The sequence below is a fragment of the Trachemys scripta genome, chromosome 1 (genome assembly GCF_013100865.1).
Source record: "Trachemys scripta elegans isolate TJP31775 chromosome 1, CAS_Tse_1.0, whole genome shotgun sequence".
Taxonomy (NCBI): Eukaryota; Metazoa; Chordata; order Testudines; family Emydidae; genus Trachemys; species Trachemys scripta.
In genome coordinates, this window is record NC_048298.1 from 75,486,321 (window position 1) to 75,501,058 (window position 14,738).

Here is a 14,738-nt window from a genome sequence, read left to right on the forward strand (position 1 = left end):
GGGCGACTGGGAGCCAGGCCGCCTCACTACAGGTGATAAGGGAAAAATCCTTCCCAGCCCCCCTTAGTGAGGCAGCTAGCTAATGCCCACAGCAGATATAGTTAAACACCCGGCATATTTGTGACCTAATTAGGAAGGGTGGGTGGGTGCTGCCCAGCCTGTTCTGAGTAAAGAAGGGAGGGGCCAGTCCCAGCTGATCATTTTAAACCCCACAGCTCCACATCCACCATGCTGACTGCTCTTCCAGAAGCTTTACGTCTTCCCTTCACCCCAAGCCAGAAAGCATTGCCGCCTTCTTCTGGCCAGCCAGCCATTATCCTTTCTGTAACAGCCCTTAACATATTTGAAGACTTATCAGGTTCCACTCCCTTCTGCCCCCAGTCTTCTTTTCTCATGATTAAATGTGCCCAGTGTTTTTAAATTTTTCCTCATAGATCAGATATTCTAAACCTTGATCATTTTTGTTGTTCTCCGCTGGACTCTCTCCAATTTGTTCACATCTTTCCTAAAATGTGGCACCCAGAATTGGACACAGTACTCCAGCTGAGGCCTCACCAATGCCAAATAAAGTGGGATAATTACCTCCCTTGTCTTACATACAACACACTCCTGTTAGAGACTCCGACTTTAAGGCCAGAATGGACGATCATGATCATCTAATCTGATCTCCTATACATTTCAGGCCACAGAGCCTCACCCACCCACTCCTGTAATAGATCCCTAAACTTTGTCTGAATTACTGAACTCCAGAAATCATGATTTAAAGACTTCATGTTATAGAGATTCCACCATTTACACTAGTTTAACCCTGCAAGTGACTTGACCCATGCTGCAGGAAAAGGCAAAATCCTCAAGGTTTCTGCCAATCTAACAAGGGAAAATTCCTTCCCGACCCCAAATATAGCAATCAGTTAGAACCCTGAGCATGTGGGCAAGACCCAGCAGTCAGACACCTGGGAAGGAATTCTCTGTAGTAGATCAGAGCCCTCCCCAACTAGTGCCCAATCAGCGACAGTTGGAGATATTTGTTACTAGCAGTCACAGATCGGCAACATGCCACGGTAGGCAATTTCATCATACCATATCTTCCATATATGTATCAAGAAGTCTTGAAGCCAGTTAGGTTTTTTTGCCCCCACTTCTCCCCTTGGAAGGCTGTTCCAGAACTTCATTCCTCTGATGGTTAGAAACCTTCACCTAATTTCAAGCATAAACATATTGAGGGCAAGTTTATATCCATTTGTTCTTGTGTCCACATTGGTGCTTAACTGAAATAACTCCTCCCCCTCCCTGGTATTTATCCCTCTGATGTATATAGAGGGAGCAATCATATTTCCCCCCAGCCTTCTTTTGGTTAGGCTAAACAAGCCAACCTCTTTGAATCTATTCTCATAAGGTAGGTTTTCCATTCCTCAGATCATCCTCATAGCCCTTCTCTGCACCTGTTCCAGTTTGAATTCATCTTTCTTAAACATGGGAAACCAGAACTACACGTGATATTCCTTATTAGGTTTCACCAGTGCCTTTTATAATGGTACGAACACTTCCCTGTCTCTACTGCAAATACCTTGCCTGATGCATCCGAGGACTGCATTAGCCTTTTTCATGAGTGCATCACATTGGTGACTAAGGCTACATCTACACTACGGGGGGGATCGATTTAAGATATGCAAATTCAGCTACACGAATAGCGTAGCTGAATTCGACGTATTGCAGCTGACTTACCCCGCTGTAGGGACGGCGGCAAAATCGACCTCTGCGGCTTCCCGTCGACGGCGCTTACTCCCACCTCCGCTGGTGGAGTAAGAGCGTCAATTCGGGGATCGATTGTCGCGTCCGATCCCCGAGAGATCGATTTCTACCCGCCGATTCAGGCGGGTAGTGTAGACCCAGCCTCAGTCATCCTGTGATCAACCAAGACACCCAGGTTTTTCTTCTTGTCTGTTGCTTCCAACTGATAAATCCCCAGCTTAAAGCAAAAATTTTTGTTATTAGTCTTAAGTACCTGACCTTGCATTTTGCACTATAAAAATCAGGATACATCACGTTTACAGCTTCCCCCTATCCACTAGGTCAGTAACCCTGTCAAAGAAGGAAATTAGGTTGGTTTGACATGATTACAAATCCATGTTGGTTATTACTTATAACCCTATTATCCTCTAGATGCTTATAAATTGATTGCTGAATAATTTGTTCCAGTATCATTTCAAATATCAAAGTTAGGTTCACTGGCCTATAATTCCCTGGGTCCTCATTGTCCCCCCCCCCCGGTACAATGTCAACCCTTTTCCAGTCCTCAGACCCCACCCATTCTTCATGAATTCTTGAAGATAATTGCTTATGTTTCCAGTATTGCTACAGTTAGTTACTTAAGTACCGTAGGATGTTTTTAAGCAGGCTTTGCCAATTTGAATACATCAAACTAATCTAAGCATTTTTAAACCTATGCTTTCCCTATCTGACTTGCATTTCTTCCACTTTGTTGTTAATATTAATTATATTTAGTATCTGGTCACTATTAATCTTTTTAGTGAAGACTGAAGCAAAATAGACATTAAAAACTAAGTCTTTTTGCTGTTGTTCTAATTCCCCACAAACGAGAGGACCTATACTTTCCTACTTTTTCCTTTTGCTCCTAATGTATTTATAGAACCTATTGCCTTTTAATGTCCCTTGTTAGGTGTAACATTTTGTGCCTTAGCCTTCTCATTTTGTCCCTATATGCTTGTGTTATTCTTTTGCGCTCAATCTTAGCAGTTTGTCCATATTTTCGCTTCTTGTGGGATTCCTTTTTGATTTTCAGATCATTCAAGAGCTGCTGATAGGAAGAATAGTAAGAGGCCACTATGGTTCTATCTTTCCTTCTCCTCGGGATAGTTTGATGTTGTGCCTTTAATATTGTCTTTGAGAAACTGCCAGCTCTCTCACACTTCTTTTTCCCTTAGATTTTCTTCCCACGGGACTTTACCTACCAGTCATTTCAGTTTGTTAAAATCTTCTTTTTTGAAGTGTGGGATATGCTGGGGACTTACTATTCTAAAGACAGAGAAATCCTGATTTGCTTTATGCACAAAGTGCATCAAACAACACTCAGGAGGTTCAGCGAATACTTTCCCTATGCAGCAATATAATAGAACAATGGAGCAATTTTAAGTGACACCTCTTCAAATAGTTAACCAGAAAAGAATACATCTATTGTGCAATGAAGGAACTCTCTTCAAAGGTTTCTTCTGTACTTAAGTCTCATTCATTTGGGGTTATTAGCTATGCATTGTCATGAGGAAAAATTGCTCAGTGGAATTTATGAAGAATTAGTACAGTTGATTAACACAACCACTTTAAAAGTCAGCCAGTCTTTTTTTAATGCATATGAAAGAGAATGATTAGCACTTGTTTAACTAAAATATGTGGTTTATGGGAGATTCTACATTTTGGCTGTCACAAACTCAGAATCAAGACCAACCTATTTAAACCAGAAAATAATTGATATTTTGTAGTGTTTGATGCAAACTGATAAACATACATATAATTTAGGATTTAACATTCTTTATATTGTGTTTTTCCATTTCCATTCTCTCTCTCTCAATATCTATATCATATGAATATGAATTAAATGCCGTGCAAGCCTCTGACTTCCTGCAGTCACTTCAGGCTCTGGGGATTTGGGGAAGAGGGGGAAACTCATTCTGTAATTCATCACTGTGATGGAGTGGTCCACTGACTGTTAGGATGGCTCCTCCTCCTGGTCACTGTGGGGAATAGCTCACGATGTCAACACACCTTCCCGCAGTTGCATCCCAATCTTCCACCTTTCTCTCTGGGTTTGCAGCCCCTCTCTTGCTCCATGAGCTCCTGCTGCCTCTGTTACTTAGCCCTCTGGCCAGGTCACCAAATGGTTTCCCCTTCCAGGGTTGGAAAGTCTCTGGACACAAACAGGCTCAGCAGTCTTCCTATTCACTGGCACACTGGTGCCACTTCTCCTCTGGTTGGGGAACTTTGACTGATCCTCTACTGGCTCAGGGACTCTCTTGTCAGCAGTCAAGGTCTGTTCCACCCCAGAGCCTTGAGCCCTTTCCTAACCAGCTGGCTCTCTTCCCCCCCCCCCCCCCCGCCCTCTCTGGGTCTGCCAGCTTCACCCCATCCTTATCCTCCCAGGGAGCAACTGCAGGCTACGCATCTCTGCACTCTCCAAACACTCCTCCCAGGGAGTAACTGCAGCCTTTCCTACCAGCCCCCACTTCCTGCTGCCAATTTCCTGTCCTTATAAGTCCCGCCTGACCTGTTCCTCCCCAGCTGTGCTCCCTCACTCAGTCCGGGGATTACTTAGCCATGATTCCTCTCAGCTGTGACCTGTTGCATTAATTAGCCCCCTTCTTAGTCTTCATTAACCCCTTCAGGGCGAGTGTGGGGTAAAACACCCCAATCACAATCACATATTGCAATTAATCTACAGACCACCTAAAGAGGATTAAAAATGGGGTACATATGACAGAACATGACAAAACATATTTAAAATGCATCTAAACATTTGTTATCAGGAAAAAGGCCTGGGGGGTGGGCGTGGGGGGTGCGTACCTGGTGCTAAGCTCAGCGTTTAACAACTATCTAAACAATTATTTGTATCTGTGTTAGATGTGATGTGTGTGTGTGAGCAAGCACACATTCTTCCTATAGCTGTCAGGTAGCAGATGCTGTTCCCAGATATATACAATGACATCATGTGTCTATATCATTTTGCAATAGCTCATAACCATGCAGAGATCTTGAATTTTGCATCAGTCAACTGACAGACTGAAGAGAACTGATGGCTACTTCAAAGTTTTGGGGCAGGGAGACTTGGCCATCTACCAGACCCTACTCAGTGGTAGAGGAGACAGTGGCTCTACTTTTGCACATACTCCTTGCAGCACATGGGCTGAAAGCAGCAGCAGGAGGTGGCCCAAAGGAAACAATACAGTCTGTGTAGTTGATTCCCTTCAGTCCCAGAGGCAGAGAGCACACAGGGTTCTATGCGTTCTGCAGCCACAATTCTTCTCTGCAGCTCCTGTTCATACTTTTGTGGGACCAACACCAAGCATGGAGGGAGAGGGATGCTTCTGAGTTCAGGGAGAAGGAAATGGGGTTTCTGAGCACGATGGGGATGGGTATCAGGTACGAGGGAGATGAACTGAGATTAAAGTTATGTTGGCTGACTAGGGCTGGCTGAAGATTTTCAGGCAAATAGTTTATTCATTGAAGAATGCTGTTTGACTGAAAGTATTAGCGAATTTGGGTCGAGTTTGCCAAGTAGTTTTCACCAAACTGGAAAAGTCAAAACAAAGTAGTTCAGAGTGCCCTAATGCTTGGGCTATAGGATACTCTGGTATGGGGCTTTCTAAGTCTCTGCTGCTGAACCTGTTCCATTCTTTATAAATAACTAAAGAATTATTGGACCATGTACTGGACCTTATTCATAGACTATTCAATGTTATAATGAACGACAAATAGTTATCGGACCAGGGATAATTACTTTTCAGGCTGGTAGTTAGTGTACTACCTAGGCTGTGGGAGACCCAAGTTCAAGGCACTCTCCGACAGAAGGGGAGACCCAATTTCAAATCCCTTATCTCCTCCTGCTGCTCTTTACTTGCTTTTCTCAAAATGTCAAAGGCAAAAACACAAATTTAGGGGTTAAAATGAAATGTTTCATTTCAATATCATGTTTCAACTCATTTTTTTCAAATATTCAAATCATCAAAAACTTCTAAAGAATGTAATTTGATTTTGATTATTTTTAAGTTATTTATCAAAAAAGCCAACAACCCTACCCCCCCCCCCCAATCTATTCTTTGCCCCGACTCTATTTCTGATCTGTAGGGGTTTGTGTGTTGGGGGGAAAGGAGGTTTCTGAGTCTGGGTGGTTTTGTGTGGCAGAAAGATGAGTTAGGAAGTGGAGTGGTGTTCATCCTAGGTGCATTTCTGGGGCGTTTCTGATTTGGTGGGGGTATAAGGGTATCAGGGAAGTTTGAGTCAGAAGGGAAATGGATTGAGTTGGCAGGCAGGAGAGCAGAAGGGAGTGGAGTCAACTGGTGAACAAGGGTGTGAGTGAATGTATGGTGAGGTGACAGAGCAAGAACTATATCAGAGACAATGAGGTTGGGACAATGAAAGAACAGTGAAGGAGTCACAGAAACACTATTTTCTCCCCACCCTGCCCTTTACAGTAAAATGCTCCAGTTTTTTTCCATTTTGAAAGGGGTGGAAGAAACAAAATGGCACCCATTTTTCTTAACCCTTTCCTCTCCTCTTATCCTCTATGAAAATGATATTTGATACCACCCAATGCCCAAAACAGCATCTCCTAGCTTTTCACATCTCTGTATAAGAGAAGGAGGGGGGGGAGGGGAGAGAAATTTGTACCTGTAGCTCTGACAGTTATTTTGGGCATCAGCTGCCACTGAAATTGTGTATGGCTTCTCTAATCCTAACAGTTTCTGAATGCAATAGGTTAAACTTAAATCAGACAAATTTGTTGATCATATCACTCCTATGTCATATTCACAGTATGGTCTCCCATTAGACTTGATTTTTCAAGGCAAATAAAGCCTAGTGCGAGTTTCAGATATGCATAAAGTGGAAGGAATTTTTATTGAAACTGAGTACTTTGCAGATTGTCACTTTTTTTAAAAAAATGTGTTATATAGCTTAACTTCTTTTGACTGTAACGGTGCTTAGGAAGATTAGTATCATATGCCACTACACAAATGTCCAAAACCTAAGCCATATGCATTATGTAGATTAGTAAAGGTTTAATTTAAAATGTTATCACCTAATGCAACTAAAATTAAACCTTTGTTGTTGATAAAAATTTAGACTTACTTAGAATTTCCTGTGCCTAGTAACACAAGAGGCAATCCATTTTTTCCACTGCTGTAAAAAGGAACCTGTTGGTTAAAGGCCAATCTGAAGGAGGAAAAAGAACCCTTTATTCGTGGATATTTGAAACACCACCATTTGCAATTGTACATGATAGTGTGTGTATGTGTGTGCGCGCGTGTGCACGCACACCCATGCACATGAGCAAAAGAAGTCTGATTCATGTCAGAGTGCCACGAAAGTTCATTTCAATCACATTTAGTTTATTCACTCAGTTTCATTCTGAAGCAATGAATTCATTCTGATCATTTCGTCAGTGACTGAGAAAATTGAACTAACAGATTGCAGTCCCAGAAGAAATGGTCTGGTGTTAGAGCTGCAAGTAATTGTTAAACTCTCACATGACTCAGAGGAGAAAGTATGTCCTTGATTAGAAAAACAAGCAGGAAAACAGAGGCAGTATGCTTGTAGTTACAGGGTCTGATAGCATCCCTGTTAAATGCTATGCCCAACAAGACATTATTTGCCATTTTATTGACCGGTATGTTGTTATATTCAAAATAAATATGATCGTTAGTCATCATTGGTTGGGGACTATGGGGCTTTTTCTTTGCTACAGAAATGTCTGTAGTTTTCATTCAAATTGAACTACTAGTGGGTGGATAAACAAACAAGCCTGGGATGCTTACTCCTATACACTCCTCATATCTCACTAAATTATATACTTCTGACAGCTCAACATAAAAGTAAACACTCTTTACTGTTTATTTCTGACAGATCCTACAGCTAGAAATTCAATCTGCTGCAACAACAAAGATGGTCTCTAATGCATCAGAGAGATTTATTGTAGACTCTTGTGAGAAGGAATACACCTTTTCACATTTGTGATTACATCTTACATAAGCATTATACACACATTAACTTTAAGGTAAATGACAAAAGCAGAGTTGCAAAGGACCAAGCTACATATAGGAGTCAGGAGTCACACTAAATCTCCCTTAACTTTTGACTGTTTAGATTTCAAACTAGAGTAAAAATTCTTCCATGCTTTTTTTAAAAGTCTTATAATATTGGACTAGTTAAAGCTAGTGTTTATTATAGTAGATATTCTATATTTTAAATCATTTAAAAAAACCTTTTTTGTTGTTATTAGCTATTCACAGTCTGTGCAGAAGTAGAGTAACAAAATTTTAAAATGCAGTTGAAGCCATATTTAGTGTGGTGCAAAGGGAACAACACACAAATTCTAATTATGGTTATTACAAGTTATGCACTTAATACCCTGTTCATTGACAAGTTACCCCAAGGCATTCAACTGATCTGCAGAAATAATGATGTTATGAACATCACAAGTCCTCTCTTCCTATAATTTTCTTTTACCTTAGGTCATCTCTGCAGAGACCACTTGCAGGGGAAAGAATAAAAAAGGATTTACTTTTCATGTTTATTTCAAACATTTTATCTTCTGATCAAAGCCTGCCATCCATGCCAAATCATTCCCAGACTGATGAGAACTAACATATTAAATAAATCCATTAGCGCATGAGGTAAGACTACCTGTTTCTGTACTATATATGCTTCTAGCAGACTACGATCAAAATAATCTTCAGTCATTAGTAAATAAATTTAGGTACAGTAAGATAAAATTTTAAGTCAGGCCATGAATGGATTTATTCACAGTTAAACCTTTGTATCACAGTGTCCCAGTTAAACTGCCATCATAAACCCAATAAAACCCCACATTATGAAGGGCTACTGACAGTAGAGAATGGCTTCACACCTGTCACTCACTCTTTTCATATACACCTCTACCCCGATATAACGCGACCTGATATAACACGAATTCAGATATAACGTGGTAAAGCAGCGCTCCGGGGGGGGGGGGGGGGGGGGGAGGGGGGAGGCAGGGCTGCGCATTCCGGCGGATCAAAGCAAGTTTGATATAACGCGGTTTCACCTATAATGCAGTAAGATTTTTTGGCTCCCGAGGACAGCGTTATATCAAGATTATGATCTTGAAAATGGTTCTGGTTCTGCCATTTAAGCTATTACATATTATCTAGTGTTAAGCATAGTCTCTGAGACTTCAATTAAACTAGCCATATAGCTTTGGCATTCTGCTTTTAGCTCCATACACACAGTGAGTTAAATTTATCCACCCTTAGAAGTCCAGGCAGGTTATTTAACTTGATAAGACAGGGATATTGTAAATTTCTAGAGGAAAAAAACCAGCAACTTTATCTGAAGATAAAAGTAACTATCAAAGCTTGTGGTTTTACAATAAAAATGCCAAATGCAATGAATGTTAACACTTGCAAGAAACAAAATCAATATAATTTTTTTGGATTGGCTTGTTTCACCCAGGCTTAATCATATAGTTTTTGTTTAATTTTCTTAGCCTGAATACCACAGTATTTGAAGTCACATATTTGGATTTCTGAAGCATTTACAGAGTTAGGATATTTAGCGCTGTGTCATAACTGATCCGGTTTTTAAAGTTAAGAATATTTATTGAAAGTCTATTGTTAAAAATATGATCAACATTTTAGGTCCAATTCCTGATCCAATAAAAATAAACAATTGCTGTAATGTAAATGAGTAGGATTAGGATTTGCTCCATAATTAAAGTGATAATTTTTACTTTTCAATACAAATACACACATGACTAGTACATGGTAGCACAATTCAGTATTAATGTGTGTGCATTTTCTATTAGCATGGGCCCTTAAATTGGAAATGTCACTAAACACAATATATCAAAATTAAAAAGCAGAAAAATACCTATTTACTTACAAACATCTTGTAGAAAATTAAGTACCTGATGTGAAGAAAAGTTATCCAACAATTTTTGCAAGTCTTACTAATATGAACAGGTTAAATACTGTATGTATGTAATCTATATAAGACTTTTATAATATAGCATTTCTCTTCAGAATAACTCCCAAAGCTTGGAAGATTCACCTGTTTCAATCTATTTCCTTCTACACAAATGTCAGTTGTATAGGGATAATGCTTTTTTCACTGAAACCAAAAGCAGATTTATTCACAAGATACTACACAAAATTAATTAGCACAGCTGTTGCTGCATGCACAAAGAATTCCAAATGAACATGATGTGTTATAAATTTAAATTAAAAATGATTAGTAATGCAAATCTGCATGCCTGTGGAAATAAGACTATGTGAAGTCATGACATTGTCTATGGTATTTCACTCTTTTGTGTTCATTTTTAGAAGTTATTTATATGGGGTAATAAACTTTTTTCATGAATAATGACAAGAGATGAGCCAAATCTCACATTCTACTCATTAACCACCAGTGCTCAGAGCAATCACTAAGAGAACCAACCCACTAGTGGGCACTCTGAGCCAGTAGGAACCACCACGTTTTGAGATTTCCAGAAGTACTCCTGACTTAATCTTACAATTGAACTGGCTAACGTTGATCTATGCAGTGTTGTTCCTCTAACTTCATTTCCAGGATCAGTTGAACTATTTCTATAACATTTCTTGTATATTGATGTGTACCTATTTAACAGTTTATAACAAATATTTTATATCAGTTTCCAAAAGGGTGGCAAACATGCTTGTTGTTTCTCAAGTTACCTACTGTGCTGCTGAACGGGGGAGAAAGGGGAAGAGGGGAGGAAAAAAGGCCTTCTATACAGATTTCTCTTAATTCTTCCAATTTAGATAACAGGATATAAGCTTTTGGGGGAAGGGACTCTCTTCATTCTGTGTGTACACAGCGCCTAGCACAATGAGGTTCCTGGTCCATGGGGAGGGCTCTTGGCTGCTGTGGTAATATAATACTAATAATGTAACAATAGGATCATGCAGCTGAGTTAGCTCAACGGAAATATAATCCATGTTGAGATTATTCTGGAAACTCATCCCTCCCACTCAAAAATCACATCACCATACATCAATCAATGCCTCCTATAACCCAGAAAAGGACAAGAAAGCCAAGAATTCCAAGTACTCCAAGGTTGTTAATCTGTTATATGATAAAGATGCTTAGATACTACAGTGGTGGGCAATGGTACAAAACCTTTAGAAATAAAATGATGGCCTGACAGACAAACTCTGTGCTTCTTTGTTTACCATTTCTCTATTTTATGTATACTTTTGATTATTCAGTTTGCATGTGCATTTGAAGCTCAGGATAGTAAAATTCAGATCCGTGTTTGTTTCCACATTTGGAAACTCTACCTAGTGTTCAAATACAGGGTCATTGTCAGGATCCATGTTTACTATATACCAAATTCACTGCTTGAACAGTTATATACCACTATAAATTAATCAATGAAAAAATTTCCATTGGAAAATTATTTAGAAAAACAGTTTGAGTTCCATTTGTAAAACCCCACCATGGAAAGGAGCATCTTATCTGCCAGCACAGAGAAAATATTTAAGTATGGTGCTAGTGTAAAGCTGCCCTAGACTTCAAGGCATTTCTAAAACAAACTATCAGTTGCATCAAAAATATATCTGCTGCTGCAGTTTATTTCAAAAGGAAAAAGTTACCTAACTTCCTTTTCTTCTCCGAAAAAGAAGTTTCAGATCTTAGTCCAAATGACTTAAATCCCCTAAATTCCATGGGAAAATTCATGTGAGTAAGGGTTTGAAGGATTGGACCCTAATCATAAAAAATACACAGATACTACCAGTTCAAATGTATAAAGCACCATGTGACCAGATGGTGCCATAAGATTATTTCCCTTCTGTGTGTGCATTCAAATGAAGGATAATACTTATTTAGGTAGCAAGTTAATACTGCTAAATGTCATAGAAAATATATATTTGAAGAAGAGATCTGAAAGAGAAGGTGGATGCTTGCAGGACAGATATGAAAATTCCCAGAATAAGGGACAACCTGGAAGAAGGCACAAAGTGAGATACAAAGGGAGCTGTGAGAAGGGGGCAAAAGGAAAAGTGAGAGAGCACCGAGATAAAAGATGGAGCAGAGCTATACAATATCTTAATGGTGATGTCCAGCTACTTACATTTGTCACTGAAAAGAAGAGGAAGCCAGTCGAGGATCTGAACAGAGGAGTGACATGGTAAGAACAGCAGGTGAAGAAAATGAAAATGGAAATTAAATCACTTAGTATACTGATAACAATAAAAGTTTGAAAAATCAGTTTGGAAATAAAATATTTTAGAACCAGACTGTATATATTGAGAGACTATATTTATGATGGCAGTATGTGATCTAAAAGGTTTTATTGGTATGAGTTCAGTCTGAGTGCCAATAAAACCTTTACATCCTATCATCACATAACTCTATATATGCTGGGGATATACAGGGATGATGTTATGGGGATGATTCAGAAATATATATGTACATGGTTTGCTTCTGTTCAGCTAGTACCAAGCTGGTTATCTGTGTACCATCTGTTTGTCTTGTGGGATGCAACTTTGATATAACCAGCTTCACCTAGTATACAGTAAGTTGTTTAAATACTGGGTCTTCTACCAGATGACATCTTAGATGCAAGGTAGCAACTGTGTAAGAATATGCAACAACCTCTATCAATCAAGATGGCATTGATCAACTCTCACCTAATTTTTGTTTTTCACCTGACAATATGTCCAACCAGCTGTCTGACATTTCTACTTAAAAGAGCTCAGCCGACCCCATTAAGATAGAGTAGGGCTACCATATGTCTGGATTTCCCCAGACATGTCCGGCTTTTCGGTCTATAAATAGCCGTCTGGGGGGGATTTTTAAAAATCTAAAAATGTCCAGGATTTCCGCCAGTCGGCTATTTATAGACAGAAAACCAGCGGCCAAGCGCCGCTGGACACCCAAAGCCCCTTCCCCCCATCCTCTGCAGCCTTACTATGCTGTCTGGCCCCGCAGCTGTCTTCCCCCTCCTCCACTCCCCTGAACGCTCCGCCCCCCTGCTCCTCCCCCTCCCCTGCTTCCCGCGAATCAGATCTTCACGGGAAGTCCGAAAAGAAGCAGGGGCAAGCGGGAGGCAGCAGCAGGTAAGCTGGGCGGGGGGGGGGGAAGGAGGAGGGGAGGAGAGCTCCGGGGGGGGCGCAGCCCAGGCCGAGCGGCGCCCGGCGGCCCCAGCGGCTCCGGCCCAGCTCGGGCCCCAGTGGTTCTGGCCCCGGCTCCGGCCCCAGGGCAGCGACCCCGGCCCGGCCCAGCTCGGGCCCCAGCAGCGCCGGCTCTGGTTCCAGCTAAGCGCACCGGCCCAGCCCCGGCCGAGCACCTCCGGCCTGGCCCCAAGCCCTGCAACCCCGGCCGGAGCTCCGGCCGGAGTGCAGCCCGATTCCTGGGCTCTTTAAAGCTGGCCCTGGTCAGGGGACAGGGAGGAGGGGTTGGATGGGTCGGGAGTTTGGGGGGGGAGGGGCTGTCAGGGGGGCAGGGGTTTGGAGAGGGGTTGAGACAGTCCGGGACAGGGAGCAGAGGGGGTTAGATGGGTCTGAGGTTCTGGGGGGGGGCTGTCAGGGGGGCAGGGGTGTGGAGAGGGGTTGAGGCAGGCAGGTAGCAGAGGGGGTTGGATAGGTCAGGAGTTCTGGGGGTCCTGTCAGGGAGCGTGGAGCAGTTGGATAGGGCATGGGAGTCCCCGGGGGTCTGTCTGGGGATGGGGGTGTGAATATGGGGTGGGGGTGTGGATAAGGGTCGGGGCAGTCAGGGGACAGGTAGGGTCATAGGGGGTTCTCAGGAGGGGGGCAGTCAGGGGACAAGAAGCAGGGCGGCTTAGATAGAAGGTGGGGTCCTAGAGGGCAGTTAGTGGCAGGGGTCCCAGGAGGGGGCAGTCAGGGGACAAGGAGCGGGTGGGGGAAGTGGGAGGGAGTGGATGGGGGCGGGGCAGGGGCGGGGTTAGAGCGCGGCTCCTCCTCCCCAGTGTCCTCGTCTTTGCTTGTGGAAATATGGTAACCCTAAGATAGAGAAGCCTCAAAAATTACATGCACACACAGAAAAACCAACAAATCCTATGCAAGCCTCTCTCTCAACACTATACTTTGTATGATACTGGTTTTAATTTGTGTCAAACCTTTGTAAAGGGTAGTGTCTCTTGCCCTAAGAGGCTGGCCTTCCTTTCAGTTCTTAATCACACTCTGATAGCTGAGTACTAGTCAGCTCCACCAGCTCATGATCCCGAAAGAGAGTCCATTTGTTTCTTCACAAGTAAACTTTGTGAATGATGTTACTTTGAAGACTTTTAAGTTCAAAGGGAATATTATACAACTAGGAATGACCGCCCATACAGCTGTGCTAATTAACACATGCAAAGCCAGGTAAAATAGTTTCTAGGGGAAATTTTTTAACCAGATATTCAAAGTGTTAGTTTAAACTATGTCCATTAACTTAGTCTTAAAAAAAAAATAAAAGCTACCATTTAAACTTGCTTCCTCATCTCTATACATTTCCACCCCAGACATCGCCATTTTTCAACCTCCCATGTCAATTTAACTTTATACAGAAGTCTGCAGACTAGGAGCTCTCTAATGGCTCCTATTTTAATATTGAACACAAATTGACATATTTGTGCTAAGTGAAAGAAACTTCTGCCTGGGAAAACCCACATCTGTGTTTCTAACATATTAAACTGACATTTTCCCACATTCATAAGTATAGCCATGGTTTCTCCAATACAGAATGCTCTACTCCACTTCTCTAGTCATCCGGTTAACTTCCATTTTATACTAAAATATTTAAACCAAGAGCTTCTGCTTGAATCTTTCAACATCACATTAACAAAACAAAACAAAAACAGAAGAGTTGGAAGAGGAGGGGGCAGGGGAAGGGATTAGTGGAGAAATTTACATTCTTTCCTGAGGCATATCCTAAGAAGCCAAGGAAAAGGAAGACCTTATCACAGGATATCAACCATATGTCAAAGTAATGGGGATGGGATGAGGAGG